Source organism: Orycteropus afer, unplaced genomic scaffold, assembly GCF_000298275.1.
Source record: "Orycteropus afer afer isolate SDZICR_OR568_19922 unplaced genomic scaffold, OryAfe1.0 scaffold00105, whole genome shotgun sequence".
NCBI lineage: Eukaryota > Metazoa > Chordata > Mammalia > Tubulidentata > Orycteropodidae > Orycteropus > Orycteropus afer.
This window is the reverse complement of record NW_006921692.1, coordinates 5,361,613-5,368,612: the sequence shown is the minus strand read 5'-3', so window position 1 is coordinate 5,368,612 and position 7,000 is coordinate 5,361,613. Positions and strand designations below refer to the sequence as shown.

Genomic DNA, 7,000 nt, shown 5'->3' with positions numbered 1-7,000 from the left:
ACAGTCTAATAAACTCAAAGTTCTTAATCATCAATATTCAAAAGTTGAGTCACATTTGTTTTTATTTGAAAATACTCTCAGGAATAATGCTTGCATGCTAAATATTGTTAAAGCATGTTCATAGATTATTGTGATGATGCGTGATATGGACTTAATTTTCTTATCACATTGAAATAGCTGGTAGCATTTTTTTGTCCTAAGGAAGGCCTCTATTTGACGGTTCTTCAGTGGGCAAAATTCCTGCTGACTTCATGAGAGGAGCAGGTACAAAGCAATTAACATGCCACAGATTGTTGTTTGGAGCTATTTTTATTCTAACCTATAGAGCTAAAAAAATGAAAATAAATTTTAAAAATCCAACTAGCTTGTACTCTAATTAAGTCTTGCCATACACCCTTGGAAGATTTTTTTTTTTTTTTTCATAATGTTTTGGAATTTGGAACTTCTAAACAGTCTGTATGTGACAAACCAAAGACATTGCAATTAGAACCTCTTTGCTATTCAGTTTTTAAGGGATATATGTTGCTAATTAAGAATCAACATTTCTGGCAGCTCTTCAGGTTGACTAAACTTTTAGATTCAGGACATTCTACAGAGACTGTATACCCAATTCCATCACTGTGCTTGTAACCAGGTTTCAAGCATGCTTCCAGTGTTTGTGGTTCTTTGATGTGTCCTCTTCTGTGGGCATAGCATAGAGTCCTCATTTGGGGTCTCATGATGAAACAGCCATTTCTCCACTGGACTTTGCATATAGCTCTGCTCTCACACAGCTCACATATGGGGAGCTTCTTCCATTTTAACATCAATAACAAGTTAGGATAGAACAGGCAGTTGAGTTCCTCATCCAAGAAGCATACAAATTGAGTTTCCTCCTCTTTTGCTCAAGAAACTACAAAATAGACTTGGATCTTCTCCTCTGTGCAGAAAGTAGAATTCCCAGGATCCAGCCTTTGGAGGCCAAGTCTTGATCATTAGGAGAATGATGATCTTAATTAAATATTTTCTAATAGGTTTTCAAAACTCATTGAAAATAGGAACTTAGGGAGTACATTGTATATCTAATCTGCAGAAGAAAACAAAATGAAAAAGAAAAAAAAAGGAATAACAATTATGGAGTCCTTATATATTGTTAACTACAGAATTAATATTCACTAAAATATTTTTTTGAAGTATATATTACTGTCTCCATTGGACAATGAAGGAAGTACACTATTGAAACAGTTTAGGTAACTTATTTATTACCTATGACTTATTTAAATTTATAATAGTATAACTATTAAGTGGTAGAGGTATGTTTGAATCTAAGTTAGTCTGATTCTGAAATCTACATCCTTTATGCAACCATGTTCAAGAAGACTAGCCCAGAATCAAATGGTGAATGAACCAAACCTTCATTTTCTGGGTTCCTACCTTCCTCTTCTTAACCTCTCATCTATTTTGGTGGTTTCTACTCCTATCAGCTGTTCCATTTTCACGGGCCTTGTGTTTCCTACATCCTTGTCTGCTCCCAAAGTAAATGATGACTGAAAATGACACTAGCCAATTTCACGTCTATGATCAGTATTTGTATTTCAGTAAAAAATCAATACACTAAAATGCCTTTAAGATTCTAAGAAACAGATTGCAGGCAACATGTTAGAGACGGTTGGAGACTATGATGGCTAAAGAGAGATCTTCTCACAAAGGGACCCGGGGCTGGCAGAAACTCAGTGTTGCCCTCTAAAATATTTTGCACATACAAAATCCATCTAAAATGAAATCTGGGAGCTCTGGTAGTGTAGTGCCTAAGGCACTTGACTCCTAACCAGAAGGCTGGCGGTTCAAATCCACCAGCCACTCCTCGGAAGGAAGATGGGCAATCTACTTCCATAGTGATACTGCCTCGGAAACCCAAGGAGGGGTCACTATAAGTCGGGTCTGACTTGATGGCACATAACAACAACAACAACAAAATGAAATCCAAGAGCAGATTTAAAGGTAAAAAAAGTCACATACTGACTAACTTAATGTGAGACACAATGTCAGGCTGTTGTTGTTGTCGTTTGCCGTCGAGTCGGCCCCCACTCATAGGGACCCCTCCTTGGGTTTCCGAGGCAGTATCACTGCGGAAGTAGGATTGCCCAACCTTCCTTCTGAGGAATGGCTGGTGGCTAGGGCAGAAGAAATCTTTTGTTTAATAACATCAGGGTGCTCTATGAGGTTCTTGACTGATTATATAAATCTTAGAATCTCATCTCTCATCACCACTTATTTCATTCCACTGGATAGACTCAAAGTAGCAAGACAAAGCTTCAGAACATTTAGGGTTGTGTTTGTTTTCACTCCCCATGAATAGAGCTGCTTCCTGCCCAAGAAGCTGGGATCTTCAGAGCCACAACAGTTCAATTACAAATCTGTTTGTGATGATGGAAATATAGAGCTCTTTTTTTTAAAGTTAGTTCTTACTGATGTGGAATGCTAGGGCATCTTAATGTAAATTTGCTAAGTTTTCAAATGTATAGAGAACAAAATAACCAAAGACCACTGCCAGTGAGTTGATTATGACTCGTGGCAACCCCACATGTTTCAGAGTAAACCTGAACTCCATAGAATTTCAGCACTGTAACTATATGGAAGGGAGCTCTGGTGGCTCAGTGGGTAGGCATTCAGCTGCTAAGTGCAAGGTCAGCAGTTAAACCCACCAGCTGCTCCGTGGGAGGAAGATGAGGTAATCTACTTATGTAAAGGTTTACAGTCTATGGAAGTCGATATGTGTCAGAATCAACTTGATGGCAGCGGGTAGGTAATCACATGGAACTAGATTGCTAGGCTTTTTCTCTGTTGCATCACTGGATGGATTCAAACCACTGACATTTCAGATAGTTGTTGTTGTTGTTGTTAAGTGCCGTTGAGTCGTTTCCGACTCATAGCGACCCCATGCACAGCAGAACGAAACACTGCCCGATCCCGCGCCAGCCCCACAATCCCTGCTATACTCGAGCCCATCATGGCAGCCACTGTATCAATCCATCTCCCTGAAGGCCTCCCCCTCTTTCGTCCACCCTCCACCCTACCAAGCATGACATCCTTCACCAGGGAATGGTCCCTTCTTACAACATGACCAAAATAGGTGAGACGAAGTCTGGCCATTCTTGCTTCCAAGGAGCATTCTGGCTGCACTTCCTCCAGGACAGATCTGTTAGTTCTTTTAGCAGTCCACGGTACTTTCAGCATTTTTCGCCAACACCACAACTCAAAAGCATCAACTCTTCTTCGGTCTTCCTTATTCATTGTCCAGCTCTCACATGCATACCAGGCGATTGGAAATATCATGGCTTGTGTCAGGCGCACCTTAGTCCTCAAGGAGATATCCTTGCTCCTCAGCACTTGAAACAGTTCCTTCGCAGTTGACTTTTCCAATGCTACACGTCGTCTAATGTCCTGACTGCTCCTTCCATTGGCATCGATTGTAGAACCAAGCAACGTGAATTCCTTGACAACCTCAATCTTCTCTCCATTGATTGTGATGCTGCTCATTGGTCCAGTTGTGAGGATTTTTGTTTTCTTTATGTTGAGATGTAATCCATACTGCAGACTGTATTCTTCAACCTTCATCAGTAGGTGCCTTAAGTCATCCTCACTTTCAGCAAGCAAAGTTGTATCATCTGCATATCTCAGGTTGTTAATGATTCTTCCTCCAATCCTGATACCACGTTTTTCTTCATATAGTCCAGCTTCTCGGATTATTTGCTCAGCATATAGATTGAATAAGTGTGGAGAAAGAATACAACCCTGATGCACTCCCTTCTTGATTTTAAACCATGTAGTGTCCCCTTGTTCTGTTCGGATAGTAGCTAAGAGTAATCCATTTGTGCTACTCAGGGATCTAAATAAATATATATATATAATATTTAAAATAGAAATTTTATTTAATAATAGAAATATAAATAATATTTCTATTTTTCAAAGCATTTGTGAAATAGAGACAAAATGATAGTCCATAATCTGACTCTTCTACATATACTTAAAATATAACCAATTGATATACTTTATAATCTTTCTGCCAGTTTTTCTGTAAATATTTTTAATATAATTATAGTCATAACTCCTAATTCTGAATTTTTCTTTCTCCTAATATTATAGCATGATCATTTTCTTTGTTGCTAAGAATTCTTCATAAATTAGGCTGAGTATTTTTTTAGAGATTTGGTGAGTATAAATCTTCATTTTTGAATGGCATGGATTTTCTATCATACATATAAATGCATAGATCACTTCATAAATGTCAATATCATCTTGGATTTTAAATACTACTCAGATTATAGAATTCTGCATTCTAGGTCTCAGGGAATTGTTAATTTCATGACATTTTAAAACTTATCACAATCCTATTATTTCATCATACTTAAAATTAGCCTTATCAAAACTAGTGTTTAAAAAGAAAACACCTGGCAAAAAACACTCAAGTACATACTTATTGAATTTAGACATTTTTTGAGAGTTACTTAGATTTCTATTCTAAATATTTGCTGAGAATTTATTTTACACTAAAGAATGCCTTTGGGCTATTTGCAGCTGTTGTGGCCTGGCCTTACCCCATTAGAGGCGATCTGTGGGAAGAGAAAGAGACAAATTTTGGCACTATCCCTTATCAAAGGACCACACAGTTGTTCGCCACTTTGACTCCATGATGGATAGTTATCTTGAAGTTTGATGGATGTAAGGCTAAAAGTTTAGAGGAAGACAGTGCAGAAGCCCAGTAGCTCCTTGGTATTGACATTTACTTGATAACATGGGGGCTAATCAGTCTTCTCTATTGTCTAGCTTCAATTTTGTTTTCTGTTCAAGCTTCAATGTTCCCACCTCATTGGACTGATGTACCAAGAAAAAATCTGAAAGGAGAAAGGATAAAAGTTACACTTTTCACATTATATTAATCTCACCAAACAAACTTCTGTCATTGTGCGTGTACTTTACTTGAGCCAAACAAACAGATATACACACATACACAAACACACAAACACACAAACACACATCCATTCTGTGTTTATAACATGCATGGGTTTATGTATTAAAATTTTTGATCTAATCAGGGGTTGGAAAAATAGATTTTTATGATCCAAAGTTTCCTTGTAGGAAGAGAATGTTGCCAAAATATTTTATTTTTGAGGGGCAGCATATTGTTGATTATTGATCATTCCACTTTAAGTTCCCACAATATTTGCCTTAATTAGGTGCTATGAAACTATAATATTAGATATTGCATTAAAATACATATTTACTTCAATATCTAAATTTGGTAAGTTTTGATCTACTTGCAAATGGCTCATGCATGTAAGATCGGCCAGTTCTGCCATGCCTGAATTCCTCAAGAGAAAGAAAAAAGAGGGTAAAAGTCTGCCCTTTCATGAAACCATATAACCCCAATTAATGCATGGGAGAGGAGAAAGAATCAGAATTTTACAAAAGTTTTTTTTTTTTTTTAAATTAAAAATTCTTCTTGTCCATCTTTACTGAAGTATAATTTTTTACATACATTATATAAAATACACCAGTTTCAAGTGTACAATGTGATGAGTTTCGACAAGTGTATGTAGTTGTTTTACCCCAACTACAATTATGATATGGAACATCTCTGTTACTCCCCCCAAATTCCACTGGACCTCTTTACAGTCAGTACCCTTCACACACCTATCTGGTCACTGGAAACCTCTGAAAAACATGAATCACTTCACAAATTTATGTGTCATCCATATATATAGGTCATGCTAATCTTCCCTGCATTGCTCCAGTAGTAGTATGTCTGTAGCCAAAATGAACACTTACAAAGTATTTAAAAGTAAGATATGGCTATGTACTATTTTGCAAACTTCTTACAGGACTTATTTATTAAATCTCCAGGGGTATTATTTATAATAAAACCAAAATCAAACTCGTTTTCATTGAGTCAGTTCTGACTCATGAGGACACCGTGTGTCACAGAGTAGAACTGCTCTGTAGGGTTATCTTGGCTGTAATCAGAGCTGCTCGGGGGTTCAGATAGCCAGTCTTTAGGTTAGCAGTTCATCACAAACCACTTGCCATCCAGGCTCCTATTCTTTATGATATCCATCTCCCGCAAAACAAAACAGAAAACCCAAATCCATTGGCATTGAGTTGATTCTGACTCACAGTGACTCTGTAAGAAAGAGTAGAACTGCTCTGCAGGATTTCCAAGATTGTAATCATTATGGAATTCGACTGCTACATCTTTCCCCTGCATCTTTCCTCCTGATAGAGCTAGTGAGTTTGAACCTCCGATCTTTTGAACTGCCAGCCTTTTAGTTAGCAGCCAAGTGCTTTAACCACTGAACTACCAGGACTCCATTATTTACAACAGTAAATTTGGAACACTATATTTTTAATCCCCCTTGGAAAAGAAAACTTAGTAATTGTCATTTCCTGCCATGCATAGTATGACAATTATTATCTATACTAGAAATAATTATCAATAATAAAATAATAAAATAAAATAATACAACTAGAAATCCTGTTTTCAACATATGTCCAACTCTAACCTCGTTTTTGAAGCCCTAAAATGTTAATTAATCATTAACTTTAGTCATCTAGTATTTTCTTACCTTAAGAATATCTTTTTTTGTTAGCTTTTAAAGAAAAAAAATTGACTCTATGGGTCAGGTAACCATTTTGTTATATTAAAATAATAAAGTTCTAAGGCTCAAGGAATTATTAAAATACAGTTTTTAAGTGTAGAAGAGAAAGGCAAGGCAATTTAATTTACTCTTCTGCTTTGGCCAATGACTGAAAATATGGAAATGATAAGTGTGTGAAAATTGCTTTATGTACCTTGGGCTGACAATTTTTCCCATTGTATGTGAAGAGATATTAAATGTAAGAACATTGTTCCTGGTGTACAAATACAAAGCATTCCTGTGTTGGTCATTATCAGTACATGTATGCTGCATAGATAATTTTAGCCATAAAGGATATGTCACTTCAGTTATTAGTTAATATTTTA

The 7,000-nt window shown here is 36.6% G+C and overlaps 1 non-coding gene across 1 annotated transcript; it reads right to left on the bottom strand.

Annotated features, from left to right (window-relative positions):
* Positions 1-5,697: 5,697 nt before the first annotated feature.
* Positions 5,698-5,804, bottom strand: LOC122150208. The gene has a single exon (XR_006163540.1). It is a non-coding gene; the product is annotated as a U6 spliceosomal RNA (small nuclear RNA).
* Positions 5,805-7,000: the final 1,196 nt, after the last annotated feature.